Source organism: Triturus cristatus, chromosome 3_1 (genome assembly GCF_964204655.1).
Source record: "Triturus cristatus chromosome 3_1, aTriCri1.1, whole genome shotgun sequence".
NCBI lineage: Eukaryota > Metazoa > Chordata > Amphibia > Caudata > Salamandridae > Triturus > Triturus cristatus.
This window is the reverse complement of record NC_140583.1, coordinates 22,731,242-22,748,396: the sequence shown is the minus strand read 5'-3', so window position 1 is coordinate 22,748,396 and position 17,155 is coordinate 22,731,242. Positions and strand designations below refer to the sequence as shown.

The 17,155-nt window shown below is 54.7% G+C and overlaps 1 protein-coding gene across 7 annotated transcripts in view; it reads right to left on the bottom strand.

The window, feature by feature from the left end:
- The window catches only part of CKAP5 (cytoskeleton associated protein 5), a 1,152,983-nt gene that overhangs the window by 201,104 nt on the left and 934,724 nt on the right, over nt 1–17,155 (bottom strand). The window lies entirely within an intron of this gene.

Below are 17,155 nucleotides of genomic sequence, written 5' to 3'. Positions count from 1 at the left end.
AAAAGACTGAAGAGATCTCCCTTGGGGTCAAGGACTGAATCCCCTGCTTGGCAGGCACCAAAGAAGCAACTGACTGGTCTGCAATTCTGAAGCTCCTGCCAGACGCCGAAGTCTCTGCATCCCCAGAGGTGGATTTCCAGACTTCCGCGAGGCTACCCTGAGTCCACAGCAAAGCGGAGGCCCGTGGCTATCGTGGGTGACATGGAACCGTGACCCCTTGACACCGTGAACTTTTGCAGCAACACCATCTCCCTGGCCCTCCTCGAAGTTGTGCTTCGTAGCCCCAGCCTTGAGCACCTCCTGCACCGAAGATTGTTGGCCTCCACTCCACGAGTGACCCGTGGGCCAGCTTCAATTCGACCGCTCGAGGCTCCTTCGTGATCACTAGCACGTTGGCTAGCAGGTCCCCACGAAGGCAACTCCTTTTCCAATTGGGCTTACCTGGTTGCTCTAGACGTGCCCTCACTTACCCTCGCTGGGCGAGTCCCTCAGACCTTGTTGGTCTGCACCGCAGTCCTTTCTCTGAATTCCAGTGACTTGTCGTTGCCAAGGCTTGTTGGGTCTATTCTGGTCGCCGACACCGCAGCACTCGACAGACTTCGTGGGACAGCTCGACTCCGGCTCGTGGACTTAGTCGACGCCTCCTGGACCTCACGGTTGAAGAGTCAAGACACCCATCAACTCACCTGAAGCACTCGACATCTGTGGGAATTGGTCCATCCTGCCCTAGGTCCCCGTCAATTGACCCAGACTGTCCCCTCTGCTTTCAGGTTCCTTACATCACCGATCTAGGCTTGGATCTCTCCGGACACTTCTCCCCTTCACAGCAGCAGCAGTTCTTTGCAGGCTTCCATTGATATCAACGACGCGACCGAACACCAAAAGACACCTATGCACCCGGCTTCCCTGGGTGAGGTAACTTGAGTACTCCAGTACTCCCGTGGGTACTAGCCCTAGAACTTCCTAAGTCCAAAAGGATTTGGTCCTGACTCGATTAGAAGTGTCCCTAACCTTTAAAATTCCAACCGCGACATTGCCCATAGAAGATAATAGGAACCAGCGGTTGCGTTTTCCACACTGCATACAGTCCCTGTGGGTCCCCTGTGTCACTACCTTGGGTGGTTCCTTGGGGTCCCAGCGATTCTAGAGGCAATAGGCCTAGTGCCTATTCCAGTCGTGGTTCTTATACCACTTTTTTGGTTTGGTATGCCTTTAGGGCCCAAACGTGTATTTGTGCTTTCACGGATGCTTGTTCACTTTTAAACTAAGTACTTCGAACTCCAGCCTCATAAAGAGACTAGAGGGTGCGTTTTATCTTAAATACATATATTTTAAATATATACCTGGTGTGGTTGTCCTTTCATTTGATCATTCAAGAGATTATAGACTGGTAAAACAAACTGATTTACATTCCTTCAAGACTTCGCCTAAAGGCTGCTCTCCATAGCTACCACTAGGATAGCTTTCAATAAAGGTTGTCTTTAACCTATCACCATAAGGGGTTGATTGGAGTGATACAAGGTGCCCACTAGAACTAGTGGACAGCATATATCAGGCCACCTTCTCGCAATAGCCACTAGGAAAGCAGTCTTCAAAGTTAACAGACGAAGAGGACAGTTGTGAAGAGGCTCAAAGGGAGCGCACATTAAATATATGAGAACAAGGTTCAAGTCCCACTGTGGCATTACGAAGGGAATAGGAGGGAAAAGAAGAGTCATGCCTTTGAGCAATCTATTTACAACAGGGGACTTGAAAAGAAAGGGCTGATTAGGGAGCCTGAGAAAGGCTGGAATAGCAGAAAGGTAGCCCTTGATAGTGAGCAGATGTGAGAAAGTGACTCTGTATATGCTGTTCCCAAATCGGTACAGTGTGTGCAGAGTCCACAGTCCCCAGAGGTTTGGCAGAGGCTAAAGTTAGATATAACCTTACTCTCTAAAGTGGTAGCTTGGTCGAGCAGTAAGGCAGTATCAGAGGACAGTGTAAAGCATTTTGTTGTACACACTGTCAGCAAATGGTCTCACCCACTCAATAACTGAACTCTAGGCCAATGGTTTATATAAAAAATATATGCTTTTATTTTAGAGCCAACAATCGGTATTAAAATATACTTTCTCAGAATGAGATGCTTTAGGTAAATACTTTTGAAATATGCAATTGGCTTTTGTAGATAATTACAAGTTGTTGCAATAGGCAACACAATTTCAAACACAATGCATTGAGTTCAATGGAAGTTTGAAGTTATTTGCAATAGATTACTTTCAGGATTACTTTTGTAACTCCAGGACTGGATCCTAGATGCAGTCCTGGGACAGTTCTTGGAAACAAGTGATAAGTCGACTTAGTTACTGCTATGATCATTAGGCAATATTTTGCGGTTTTAAAAGTTGACACTTCGAAGAAATTTCATAGAAAAAAGTCAATAATTCCCTATGGAGTAAATTGAGATCAGCTTTTGGGTAAATATTCAACTGGTGGAGTTAAGGTTCTGGGCACAGACTCAGGGGTCTCCCAAGGTCAGGTAGGTACAGTTGTTACACCTTCAGCGGCACAGGGGCAGCCGGGTGCAGAGTGAGTTAGGCCCAATGTTATCCTTTGGGAGGCAGGGGGGCCTTGGTTGCTGGCTGCTGACTAGCAGGCCTCGCGGCTGTGGGAGCTGGGCTCCTGCTCAGTTGCTCAGGGCAAATGGGGAAGTAGATAGGTGTAGAGGTTACACTACCAGGGCCACTCGGGTGGCTGGGTGCAGGGTGTTTTGAGCCTTCGGGCGCTAAGAACAAGTTACTTACCTTCGGTAACGATGTATCTGTAAGAAACATTAGTTAGTTAGATTCCTCACCTTAGAATATCCCCAGGCGTCAGACTGGATCCGGAAGATTTTTCGTCAGCAATACCCCTTGCGCGTCGCTAGGCGTCGTCTGCAGCTCCGCGTCCGTCGTCGGCGTCGTGCGCCGGGATGACGTCGGAGTACTTAGACGCCGCCCTCGCGCGCTGACGTCAGTTCTTGTACATAGCCTTCCGCGCCAGGAACGCAGAGCCATGCAAAGACCGACACTGGTGCCAAAAATAAAATCTAGGGGCCTGAAAGGACAACCTTAACCCTAGATGTCAGTTCGCAGAACGGGGAGGATGGGTGGGTCGGTGAGGAATCTAACTAACTAATGTTTTACAGATACATCGTTACTGAAGGTAAGTAACTTGTTCATCTGAAAGAAACACGTTAGTTAGATTCCTCACCTTAGAATAGATACCCAAGCAATACCATCCCCGGTGGTGGGTCTGCGAACCAAGATCACACCAGAAAGTCCTGGAGGACAGAACGGCCAAAGAAGCCATCCCTCCGGACTTGGCTGTCAAGGCAATAATGCCTGGCAAACGTGTGTAGCGAAGCCCACGTCGCCGCCTGACAGATGTCCTGCAAAGGGATACCCCGTCCCAAAGCAGTAGTAGCCGCTGTGGCCCGAGTGGAGTGGGCGCGCAGCCCAACAGGAGGGTCCTTTTTAGCCAAAGAGTAACAAATTTTGATGCACAAAACGACCCACCGAGAGATGGTCCGTTTGTGCACAGCTTTCCCCTTCTTAGCACCCACGTATCCAACGAAAAGTTGGTCGTCCACCCGGAACTGCTTAGTGCGGTCCAAATAAAAGGAGAGCGCACGTTTTGGGTCCAGACGGTGGAGCCTCTCCTCCTCTTTGGAAGGATGCGGAGGCGGAAAGAAGGTGGGCAAGGTGACAGACTGCCCAAGATGAAATGGAGTCACCACTTTCGGAAGAAAGGAGGGACGAGGCCGAAGGACAACCTTGTCCGGATGAACAGACAGAAAAGGAGGCTTTGAAGATAAAGCCTGGAGCTCACTCACCCGTCTAGCCGAGGTGATGGCTACCAGAAAAGCAGTCTTAAGAGTCAGAAGACGAAGAGGACAATTGTGAAGAGGCTCGAAGGGAGCGCACATCAGGAATGTCAAGACAAGATTCAAGTCCCACTGAGGCATTACAAAAGGGACAGGAGGGAACGTGCGAGTAATGCCTTTTAGAAAGCGTGTAACTACCGGGGACTTGAAAAGAGAAGGCTGATCAGGAAGCCGTAAGAAGGCAGAGATGGCAGCAAGATAACCTTTCAGGGTGCCCAGGGCAGAGCCCTGCCGGGCCAAAGAAAGAAGAAAGAGGAGAACCTCAGAAAGAGGGGCGGAAAGGGGATCCACAGCCTTCGCTGTGCACCATGCCACAAATTTGTTCCACCGGCAGGCGTATACCGTCTTTTTGGAGGGACGCCTGGCTGCCAGAATGATATCACAGACTTCAGGAGGCAAGTCAAATGGCATCAACTGCCGCCGCTCAATCTCCACGCATGGAGGTGGAGGCTGGACAGGTTCGGGTGGAGGACCGTCCCCTGCTGCTGCGACAGAAGATCCTCCCGAAGGGGCAGACGTATCGGAGGATCGGTCAACATACTGAGTAGCTCTGGATACCAGTACCTTCGTGCCCAATCCGGAGCCACCAAGATGACTTGGGCCCGGTCGTGCCTGATCTTCAGCACTCTGGGCAGAAGTGGGGTATAGGCGGAAAGGCGTACAACAGACCGCAACTCCACTCGCGACGAAAAGCGTCGCCGAGCGAGTGCCGCCTTGGAAATTCCAACGCGCAGAACTGCTGACATTGCGCGTTCTCGTCGGTGGCGAATAGATCTAACCAAGGCTCTCCCCACTGCTGAAAGAGACCTTGCGCCACCTCGGAGTTCAGACGCTATTCGTGATCCATCATGCACCGGCGGCTGAGTTTGTCTGCTCTGGCGTTCAGAGAGCCCGCCAGATGTTGAACCACTAGGGTGACGCCCTGGTGTCCCAGCCACGTCCAGAGGCGCAGAGCCTCCTGACAAAGGGTCCACGACCCCACCCCGCCCTGTTTGTTGCAATACCACATGGCGGTGGTGTTGTCCGTGAACACCTGCACGACACTGCCCCTGACAGAGGGAAGGAAGGCTTTCAGTGCAAGCCGGATCGCTCTCAACTCCAACAGGTTGATGTGGAGACGAGACTCCGCCGGAGACCAGAGGCCTCTGATCTCCGCCTCTCCCATATGGCCACCACATCCCAGGAGGGACGCATCCGTCACTACGACATGCTCCGGTTGGGGAAGGGAGAGGCTTCTGCCCATGACCCAATCGCGGTCCGTGATCCACCACTGCAACTGCTGTGCAGTGCCCTCCGAGATCAAGACATGGTCGGACAGGTTGCCGTGATGCTGGGCCCACTGAAACTTCAGGTCCCACTGCAGAGCCCGCATGCGCCGCCTGGCGTGATGCACTAGTAGGATGCAGGAGGCCATCAGCCCCAGAAGCCGCAACACTAGCCTGACCGAAACCCAGGATAGAGGCCGAAAGATGGGAATCAGGGCCTGTATATCCAGGACCCGCTGTTCCGGTGGATAGACCCGGAACTGCGCCGAATCGAGAACTGCTCCGATGAAAAGGAGCTTCTGAGAGGGACTCAGGTGTGACTTCGGCACGTTGATGGAAAACCCCAGCAAATGCAGGAGATCCGCCGTAGTCTGGAGGTGGGAGACGACTGCCTGGGGCGAGCCCGCCTTCAACAACCAGTCGTCGAGATAGGGGAAGACTGGAACCCCTGATCTGCGCAGATGAGCTGCGACCACCGCCATCACTTTCGTGAACACCCGAGGGGCACTGGTGAGGCCGAAGGGGAGCACGGTAAACTGAAAGTGCTCTTGGCCCACCGTGAACCGCAGGTAACGCCGGTGGGCCGGCAGGACGGGGATGTGGAAATATGCGTCCTGCAAGTCCAACGCTACCATCCAGTCTCCAGGGTCTAGGGCAGCTAAAACCTGAGCCAAAGTTAACATCTTGAACCGCTCCTTCCGGAGGAAGGCATTGACGTTCCGGAGGTCCAAGATAGGGCGTAGGCCCCCTTTGCCCTTCTTGGGAACCAGAAAGTAGTGGGAATAACAACCACGACCTACTTCTGGGCTCGGAACGCGCTCGACGGCCCCCTTGGCCAAGAGGGCCGAAACTTCCTCGTGGAGAAGATTCAAATGATCCCCTGAGATACGGTGGTGCTGCGGTGGCATGGCTGGAGGGGTCGTCTCGAAGGGGAGGGAGTAGCCCCTTTGGACGATTTGCAGCACCCACCTGTCCGATGTGATGGACCGCCAGTGGAGGAGGTGATGGCGAACTCTGCCGCCCACTGGCGTGGAATGGGCCTGAAAGCTCGGACTAGGAAGGCTTTGAGGCGGATGCTGCCGGGGTGGATGTGGGCTGACCTCGTCGACCTCCAGATCCGCCTCGGCGGAAACCACGTCCGCGACCGCGCGCAGGTTGGTTCTGCGGCTGGTGGCTAGGCGTACGTGAGGAGGCACCCCTTCCTTGGCCACGAAAGGGGCGAAAGGCGGAAGTTTGCGACCGCGGGGCCGAGAGGCCCAAGGACTTAGCCGTAGCCCGGGAGTCCTTAAAGCGATTCAGCGCACTGTCCGCTTTCTCGCCAAAAAGGCGAGTGCCATCAAACGGCATGTCCATGAGGGTGCTCTGGACATCGCCCGAAAATGACATGGACCGCAGCCAGGCGTCACGTCTAAGCGCCACTGTGGTAGAAATGGCCCTACCCAGCGAGTCCGTGGTGTCAAGCCCACAACGTATAGCATGTCGCACGGCATCCCTCCCATCGGCCAGAGCCTGGGTAAGTCGTGTCCGGACCTCCTCCAGACACAGGGGCAGCGCGTCCTCCACCGCATCCCACAGAGAGTGGGAATAACGGTCCAAGAGACAAGCGGTGTTCAAAGACCGCAGGCCCAAACTAAGGCAAGAGAACAGCATCTTGCCAAACTGCTCTAGTCTCTTGGAATCCCGGTCCGGCGGGGCGGTCGGGAAAGAGGATTGGGAGGTGGAGGCCTGGATAACCAGGCTCTCAGGGGTAGGGTGTTGGGACAGGAAACTGGGGTCGCCCGGAGCAGGGCGGTGGCGCCTGGCGACGTTCCGGTCCACAGGAGGAACTGTGGAGGGCTTGGACCAGGGGCCTTGCAGAACGTCAATGAGGGCCTCATTGAATTGCAGCAGAGGCTCAGTGGAGCATGCTGCAGACTGAAGCACCTCAGTAAGGACGTTAGTCCTCACAGCAACGGCAGGCAGCTCGAGCCCAAGGGCTGCGGCCGCCTTGCGCAGCACCACAGAGAAAGCAGCGCCCTCCTCCGAAGCCACAGTCGGAGGAGAGACAAATCCAGTGTCTGGAGAGGTATCCAGGCCACTGGCCTCCCCCAGTTCATCTGCCCAGTCCTGGGACAGTTGAGCCTGAACGGCCATAGGATCCATAGATCCCTCCCAGTTGTCCCCATCATCCGACTCCTGGTATAGAGGAGAAAGTAACGGAGCCGGGCGGTAGACATAATGTGTCTCTAGCGGCGTCGATCTCGGCGTCCATCGACGCCGGACCGGCACCGGGCCCGGAGTGGGACTGAACCGGGGCTCGACGTCGAGCGGAGTCGACGTCGGGGGTGGTACCGGTGTCGACGCCGGCGGAGGAGGCGCGACGAGGTCGACCGGCATCGACGGGGACTCGAGAACGGGTCCCTCGGGCGCTTGCGGCGTCGAGGCCGGAGCCGTCAACGGCGCCGGGGCCGGAGCCACCGGCAGGCAAGGCAGCACAGTCGGGTCCGCGGGGCCCGAAGGCGCACCAGCGGGCGCCGACGGCGGAGCCAGGTTCCTCATGGCCAAGAGGAAGGCACTGACTTCCGCCGGCGTCGCGTTAGTCCCAGGGACCGGAGGGTATGGGGACGGGCGCGGCGCCTGCGGCTCCGCCGGAGCCGCGGGGGTGGAACCACCCTGACCTTCGGCCGAGTCGCGCGACCGGCGAGGGGAGTCCGAAGAGCGAGGTCGCCTCTTGGACTTCTTGGAATGCTTCGACTTACCCGAAGACTTTGATCCCGACGACCGATGGTGACGTCGGCTGCGGGTCCGCGACCGATCCTTGGACCTCCTCCTGGACCGGGATCGAGAGGCGCGCGGAGCCGAGTGGCGAATCTCGAGAAGCTTACGGGACCGCTCCCGTATAGCCTTCGAGGTCAGGGCCTTACAGTCCGAGCACAACTCCGCGTCGTGGTCGAGGCCCAAGCAGTACAGGCACCGGCGGTGATGGTCCGTAACCGACATCAATCGGTTACAGTCCGTACAGGCTTTAAACCCAGGCATCTTACCGGCACCGGTGTCGATTGACAGGATCAAAAAGGATCAAAAAGTTAGTCAAAAATTGACTAAAGGGGTAGCTCTCCCGGATCTGCGCTTACTGGCGCGGAAAAAAGAAGAACTGACGTCAGCGCGCGAGGGCGGCGTCTAAGTACTCCGACGACGTCATCCCGGCGCACGACGCCGACGACGGACGCGGAGCCGCAGACGACGCCTAGCGACGCGCAAGGGGTATTGCTGACGAAAAATCTTCCGGATCCAGTCTGACGCCTGGGGATATTCTAAGGTGAGGAATCTAACTAACGTGTTTCTTTCAGATATTGATTTCAATGGGAAAGCACCTGGTTGGAAAAAGGCTGCAAGCTCGGGGACGAAGATTCTTCAGGTGCCACCACCACTTCGAGAGGTAAATTGGGTAGTTGGAGGATAGGTAGGTACCCCGGGGTTGGGCACATGGGGCCGCAGGGGTGCCTGTTAGTGTCGGGAAATCTTACCCTCTGTTGATCGCGGCTGGGGGGGGGGGGTACCTGGTTCTGAGGCTGCAGGCGTAGTCAGGAGCGTCGAGGGCAGTCCTTGGGTGCCAGACTTGGGGTCACAGTCGCCGGGGGTCCTCCTCGTGGTCTTTGATCGCTCCGGCAAAGGACAGGCTTGGCAAGTGCAGAGTGTGAAGGGTTTGCGGTTCCCGGCTGATCCCAGGGTTTAGAAGCTGATTTTGAGCAGAGCCTCGGCTCATGGGAGTCCCAGGTGCTTAGAGCCAAAACGTAGCCAAGTCCTCCGGGGTTTGTGAGTTTGCTGGCCACAAGAGGTGCCGGGTTGTAGCAGGAGCAGGTTCGAGGGTCGACAGGCCGGTAGGGCTGGGGCCAAAGCAGTTTGTGTCTTCCTCCTCTTGACAGCTGCACGGCAGGTCTTCTTTCTTCTTGCTCTTCTTTGTATTTTTGGAATCTGGGGAAGGAAGGTTCAGGGTGCCCCTAAATACTAAATTTAGGGGTGTTACAGGTAGGTAAAGGGCAGGGACCAATGGGTCCTGTCCTGGGGTGGGTACACCCCCTATTCTGCCACTCTCCTGTGGGAGGGGGGCAGTAGCCTAGTCCGGATTGGGTAGGGCCTCCCATCTTCAAGATGGCGAGCGCCTGGAGATGTGCTTCACCTTGCCTCCCCTTTCCTTATTTGGGGTTTCCGGCCAGGCTTCCCGCCAGAGTGGGGGTTGCAAGTGGCCTGGGGAAGCTCACAGAGGCGGCATGCCTTTGAAGCTTCCCCCTGTCCATCCTGGGGGAGGAGACCTAGCACCTCGCCTAGGATGTGCATTGTTGCAGGCCCAGGAGAGCAGGGGCTCTCCTACCCAGTGGTCCAGCAACATGTCTGCTGTGTGGCAGCCTAGGCAGCCTCCCAGACCAGACGTGGATTGTAGGTTAGGTTTCAGGGGGCATCTCTAAGATGCCCTCTATGGTGCTTGGTACATTAAATCCCACACTGGCATCCGTGCAGGTTTAATGTGCAGAGAAGTTCGATACCAAACTTCTCAGTCTTCAGTGTTGCCATTATGGTGCTGTGGAGTTCGTGTTTGACGAGGTCTCTGCACCATGTACTCTTAAATGGCAGCACTGCACTTACAGGGCCCGGATATGGACCTGGGTACTGTAAGGGCACAGGGCTCAAGCTCCTGTGCCCACACCAATGGCACAGGGCACCCAGCTAGAGGGGTGGCTGATGTATGCCAGGGCAGTGTAGGTGGTGGGAATGGCACGCAGGGATGTGTGCCATGTCGACTGTTTTGTCTTGTATCCAGACACTAAGCCTGCAAGGGCGGTGTGTGTGTGTGTTAGGGTACAGGGCCTCTAAGGGTGGCACAATGAGTGCTGCAGCCCTTAGAGGCCTTCCTTGGTCACAAGGCCTTGGGTATCTAGGGTACCATTTACCAGGGGCTGACATGTGGCCAGGGTTTGTCGATTTGGGTTTGAGGTATTTAGGGAAGGAACATAGGCCCTGGGCACCTGATTGGCAGGAGCCCAGGGCACACTCAGTCAAAGTACATTCAGCAAAACGTGGGGCCATACCATGCAAGAAAACGGGCACTTTCTCACAGCAGAGCAGAGTCCTACTGGGCCAAAGAAAGGAGGGGCATAGAGAGGATCCACAGCCTTTGCTGTGCACCATGCCACAAACTTGTTTCACCTGCAGGCATATACCAACTTTGTGGAGGGACGCCTGGCTGCCAGAATGACATCACAGACTTCAGGAGGCAAGTCCAAAGGAATCAACTGCCGCCGCTCAATCTCCACGCAAAGAGGTGGAGACTGGACAGGTTCGGGTGGAGCACTGTCCCCTGCTGCTGCGACAGGAGATCCTCCCGAAGAGGCAGTCGGATCGGGGGATCAATGGTCATACTGAGTAGCTTGGGATACCAAACTCTTCGGGCCCAGTCTGGAGCCACAACAATAACTTGGGCCCGGTGGACCCTAATCGCACAAGTTACTTGTGTAACAATATATCTGTAACAGACAGTTCATGATAGATTATTTACCTTAGAATATCCCCAGGCTTCAGACTGGATCCAGAAAGTTTGTCAGTCGTGCAGCACCGCGTACTTCGCTGGCGTCGTAGCCGCCAAGATGACTTTGTCAGAGCTACTTAGACGTGCCCACGAGCGCTGACGTCAGTTCTGTACACTACTTTTCCACGCCAGGAACGCAGAGCCATGCCAGAGAGACTACTGGTGCAATTGAACTAGAGCCCTAAAATGGATGACCTGAACCCTAGAGAACAGTTCGCAGAACGGGGAGGATGGGCAGGCGGTAAGGAATCTATCACTAACCAATGTCTCTAACAGATATATCTTTACGCAAGTAACTTACTTGTGCATCTGAAAGAGACACGTTAGGGATAGATTCCTTACCTTAGAATACATACCCAAGCAATACCAACCCCGGTGGTGGGTCTGCAAAGTGAGATTACACCAGAAAGTCACAGAGAACCGAATGGCCAAAGAAGCCATCTCTCCGGACCGGACTGGCAAGGCAATAGTGCTTAGTGAAAGTATGCAACGAGGCCCAAGTGGCTGCCTGACAGATGTCTTGCAGGGGGACCCCGCGTCCCAATGCAGTAGTAACTGCGGTCACCCTGGTAGAATGGGCACGCAGTCAAACCGGAGGTTCCTTTTTAGCCAGAGAGTAACAGGCTTTATTGCACAAGACAACACATCGGGAGATAGTCCGCTTGTGCACAGCCCGGCCTTTCATAGCACCCACGTAGCCAACAAAGAGCTGGTCATCCACCAGGAACTTTTGTGTGGGGTTGAGATAGAACAAAAGCGCACGTTTTGGGTCCAGACGGTGGAGCCTCTCCCCTGCTCTTGAAGGGTGCGTAGGCGGAAAGAAAGCCGACAGTGTGACTGTTTGCCCGAGATGAAAGGCAGTGACTAATTTCGGTAGAAGGGAGGGACGTGGTCCAAGCACAATCTTGTCCGGATGAATCGAACGGAAAGGAGATATAAAGTAAAGAGCCTGGAGCTCACTCACTCGCTCACTCACTCGCGGAGCGGAGGTGATGACCACCAGGAAGACAGTTTTCAAAGTCAATAAACACAAAGGACAGTTATGAAGCTCAAAGGGAGCGCACAAAGTATGGGAGAACCAGGTTCAAGTCCCATTGAGGCATCACAAAAGGAATAGGAGGGAAAAGGTGAGTAATGCCGTTGAGAATTCTATTGACAACCGGGTACTTGAAAAGAGCGGGCTGATCAGGCAGCCTAAGATAGGCTGAAAGAGCAGAAAGGTAGCCCTGGATAGTGCCCAGAGCACAGCCCTGCTGGGCCAAAGAGAGAAGGTACAATAGGACCTCAAAGAGGGGCAGAAAGGATCTACAGCTTTCGCTGTACACCATGCCACAAATCTTTTCCACCGACAGGCGTATACAATTTTAGTGGAGGAACGCCTGGCTGCAAGAATCACATTACAGACTTCAGGAGGCAAGTCAAATGGAATCAGATGTCGCCGCTCAATCTCCACGAAAGGAGGTGGAGGCTGGACAGATTTGGGTGGAGGACCGTCCCCTGTTGCTTCGACAGAAGATCCTCCCGAAGAGGCAGTCGGATCGTGGGATCAATGGTCATACTGAGTAGCTCGGGATACCAAATTCTTTGAGCCCAGTCCGGTGCCACAAGAATATCTTGGGCCCGGTTGCATCTGATCTTCTTCAGGACTTGGGCAGAAGTGGTATAGGCGGAAAGGCGTACAATAGACCGCAACTCCACTTGCGATGAAAAGAGTCACCATGCGAGTGCCGCCTTGGAAACGCCAACGCGCAGAACTGCGTTCCAGCCACGTCCAGAGACGTAGAGCCTCCTGACATAGGGTCCACGACCCCACCCGCCCTGCTTGTTGCAGTACCACAAGGCGGTGGTGTTGTCTGAACACCTGCACTACTCTCCCCTTGACAGAGGGAAGGAATGCTTTCAGTGCAAGTAGGATCGCCCTGAGCTCCAAAAAGTTGATATGGAGCGTGGACTCCGCCGGAGACCAGAGGCCTCTGATCTCCGCCTCTCCCATGTGGCTGCGCCATCCCAGGAGGGACACGTCCGTCACTACTGTGTGCTCCGGTTGGGGAAGAGAGGGATCTGCCGCTGACCCAACGCTGGTCCGTGAGCCACCACTGCAAGGTCTGTGCAGTGCCCTCCGAGATCTGGACGTAGTCGGACAGGTTCCCCCGATGCTGCGTCCACTGGAACTTCAGGTCCCACTGCAGAGCCTGCATATGCCATCTGGCATGATAGAGCAGCAGGATGCAGGAGGCCATGAGGCCCAGCAGCCTCAGGGTCTTCCTGACCGAAACCCAGGACCAGGGCCGAAAGATCAGAATCATAGCCTTAATGTCCTGGACTCGCTGTTCGGGAGGATAAACCTGCAACTGCGCCGTATCCAGAACCGCTCCGATGAAGAGGAGCTTCAGAGAGGGAATCAGGTGCGACTTTGGCAAATGCAGGAGGTTGGCCGTAGTCTGGAGGTGGGAGACGACTGACTGGGGCGAACCCGCGTTCAACAGACAGTCGTCAAGATAGGGGAAGACAAACCCATGATCTGCGCAGATGAGCTGCGACCACCGCCATCACTTTCGTGAACATCCGAGGGGCATTGGTAAGGCCAAAAGGGAGCACGGTGAACTGAAAGTGCTCGTGGCCCACCGTGAACCGCAGGTAACGCAGGTGGGCTGGCAGGATGGAGATATGAAAATAAGCATCCTGCAAGTCCAACGCTACCAGCCAGTCTTGCGGGTCTTGGGCAGACCAGACCTGAGCAAGCGTGAGCATCTTGAACTTCTCATTCCGGAGGAAGCAATTGATGTTCTGGAGGTCTAAGATAGGACGCAGGCCCTTGCCCTTCTTGGGGACCAGAAAGAAGTAGGAACAACCACGACCTACTTCTGGTCCAGGGCCGCAACTTCCTGCTGGAGAAGTGCCAAGTGATCCCCCAACATGCGGTGGTACTAAGGTGGCATGGCTGGACGGGTAGACTCGAAAGGGAGGTAATAGCCCCGGACTATTTGCAGAACCCACCTGTCCGAAGTGATGGTGCACCAGTGGAGGAGGTGATGGCAAATCCTACTGACGTCTGGTGGGCCTGAAACACCGGACTAGGAAGGTTTTGAGGTGGAGGTGGTGGTGGTGGTAGGGGCGGTGGTGGATTGACCTACCCGCTAGCCAGAGGACCCACCACGGTGGGCCCCACACCCGCGGCTGTGCTGAGACTGCGACTGCGCTGATCGGCGGTTCTGAAAGGAATGCGCTTGGGCGCCTCGCCCTGACCTCGAAAGGTGCGAAAAGCAGACCCCGAGTGTGTGTGGTGGCAAGACCTAAGGACTGGGCCGTAGCCCGAGAGTCCTTAAAGCATTCCAGGGTGCTATCTGCCTTGTCACCAAAGAGGCGTGTGCTATCAAAGGGCATGTCCAACGAAGTGTTCTGGACATCCCCGGAGAAGCCCGTAGTCCTGAGCCAAGCAGAACGGCGGAGCGCCACCGTTGTGTAAAGTGCCTTGCCGATGGAATCGGCTGTGTCAAGTCCACAACGGATTGTAAAATTAGCAGCATCTCTCCCCTCTGTAATGGACTGGGAGAGCATTGCCTGAGCTTCCACAGGGTACTGAGGGAGCACCTGTGCCATGGTGTCCCCCACAGAATGTGAAAGGCGGGCCAACAGGCATGCAGTATTCACCGCCCGCAACCCGGAACTGGCAGAAGTGAAAATCTTTCTCAAACTGCTCCAGTTTCTTAGATTCCTTGTCAGGAGGAGCAGTAGGGAATGTGCTTGGCGAGGCAGAAGCCTGGACAACCAGACTCTGAGGCATCTGGTGTTGTGTGAAAAAACTGGGGTCGCCAGGCGACTGCGGCGTGCCACACCATTATCAACAGGAAGAAACGCGTTACTTACCTGTAACAGCAGTTATCCAGTATTGGTGTCTTTCATAGATTCACATGCCTGAATCATTCCCCGTCGTCGAGACGGGAGCCTCCGGTACATAAAAAAGTAATGTCCTATAGACATACATAGAGAAAAATAGGCCTAAGGGCCTCCCCTTAGCCGCCTATCATAGTCCTTATGTAAAAAGGACCAAACTCCTAGAGCCAGCCAATCAGCTATCACCTCCCTCTAGAACCTTCCTGGCAGGAGCCTCAGTCCCTCAGATTTTCGTACGCACCAAGCTAGGTAGGCGTAATATAGTTAGAGAGAGGTGTGAGTCCTTCCAGGGGAGGCGGGAGGGTTGCATGTGAATCTATGAAAGACACCAATACTGGATAACTGCTGTTACAGGTAAGTAACACGTTTCTTATCCAGTATTAGGGGTGTCTTTCATAGATTCACATGCCTGAATCAGAGTAGTTAGCAATACATTATGCACATTTCTGATGTAACCTGCCATAAAGGTATTTGAGATAATACAGCATTATCATAACAGTTCGAAACATTGGCATACATCAAAATAGTAAAACAGTAAAGAATGTGCATACCAGGATGGCGGGATGTTGGAAGGCTCACCTCACTGGAATAGATGGCGAAGCACCGCCTGGCCCACTGCCGCATCCCTCGTAAGCTCGGCATCCAGGCAGTAGTGTCTGGAGAAGGTATGCGGTGACTTCCACGTCGCCGCTCTACAGATGTCCAAAATCGGCACTCCAGCGAACAGCGCTGCTGATGTGGACATCGCTCTGGTGGAGTGTGCTTCCACCCTGTCTCGCAACGGCCGTCCGGCCCCTTCATGGCAGAACGCTATTGCAGAAGAAATCCACCTTGAAATGCTCTGTTTTGTGAGAGGCATACCCAGCCTTGGTCTGCTGTAGGCCACGAATAGCTGCGAAGACTTTCTGAAGGTTTTTGTCTTGTCTATATAGAACTTAAGACACCGTTTGAGATCCAGAGAATGGAGCGTCCTCTCTGCTGCCGTGGTAGGGTTGGCAAAGAAGGAGCGTAGGACCACCGGCTCGTTGAGGTGAAAGTCTGAAGGCACTTTCGGTATGAACTTGGGATTTGTCCTCAGCACCACCCTGTCCTGTTTGAACTGCATGAAGGGCTCCTGAATGGAGAGAGCTTGCAACTCGCTGACTCTCCTGGCAGATGTGAGCGCAAGTAATAGAGCCGTTTTCCATGAGATGTACTTGATGGAGGCTCGGTGAATGGGCTCAAAGGGGTGCTTCATGAGTTGGTTAAGGACCAAGTTGAGGTGCCATGTCGGTGGGACCCGTCGGGGCCTTGGAAAGGACCTATAAAGACCCTTAAGGAACTGTTTAACAAGTCTGCTGGACCACAGAGACGGGCCTTGAAAAGTCCTGGTAAAACGTGAAATCGCCGCTAGATGCACCTTTATGGATGCATGCGCTAATCCGGACTGTGCCAAGTGCAGGAGATATGGCAATATCTGCTCCGGTGTGATATGAAGTGGTCTCAGGCCCTTCTCCAAGCACCAGACGCAGAAGCGCTTCCATTTGAGGGAGTAGGTTTTGTTGGTACTGTCAGCCCTCGCTTTTGCTAGCACATCCCTGCAGTCCTGCGGGATGTTCAAATGGCAGAACTCTCTGTGCTCAGGAGCCAGGCCGATAACCTGAGCGATTAGAGGTTCGGGTATCGCACCTGCCCGTTGGACATCGTCAGTAGGTTCGGGAGCTGTGTTAGACGAATCGGCGTCCTGATGGAGAGGCGATGAAGGTCCGAGAACCAGTGCTGCCTCGGCCAGCACGGGGCGATCAGAATTAGTGTACAGGGCTCCGCCTTCATTTTCCTGAGGACCCTGGGAATCATCGGGAACGGTGGAAAAGCGTACGCAAATACGCTGAACCAGCCTATGGAAAAGGCATTTCCGAGCGACTCCGGTTGGGGATGCCAGCTTGCGTAGCTTGGGCATTTGGCGTTCTCCCTGGTGGCAAACAGGTCGATTCTTGGGGCTCCCCATTCCGAGAATACGTGTGTTAGTGCACTCTCGTCGAGCTCCCATTCGTGGGAGAGAGATTTCTGCCTGCTTAGGGCGTCCGCAATGGTGTTGTCCTTTCCCGGGACGTAGTCCGCCCTGAGCGTAATCCCCTGGAGAACAAGCCAGTTCCAGATCTTCTGCGATTCGCGCGATAGCGTGAGCGAACGCGTTCCTCCCTGTTTGTTCAGGTAATGCATCGTCGTGGTGTTGTCCGTCCTGACGAGCACCTGAGAGTTCTGGATGCGTGGTAAAAAGGCCTGCAGAGCTAGATACACAGCCCTCAACTCCAGCAGATTTATATGGAGGCGTTGCTCCTGATCCGACCATTTGCCGCTGACTCTGAGGTCCTGAAGGACAGCTCCCCAACCCGCTAGAGATGCATCTGTGGTGATCACCAGTGGTGCTGCTGGCAGCAGGAACGGTAGTCCTCTCGAGAGGTTTCTGGTATCCTTCCACCACTCGAGACTCCTGGATATTTGCGGTGTTATGCTTATGATGTCCTCGAACGAACCTGCACTCTGAGT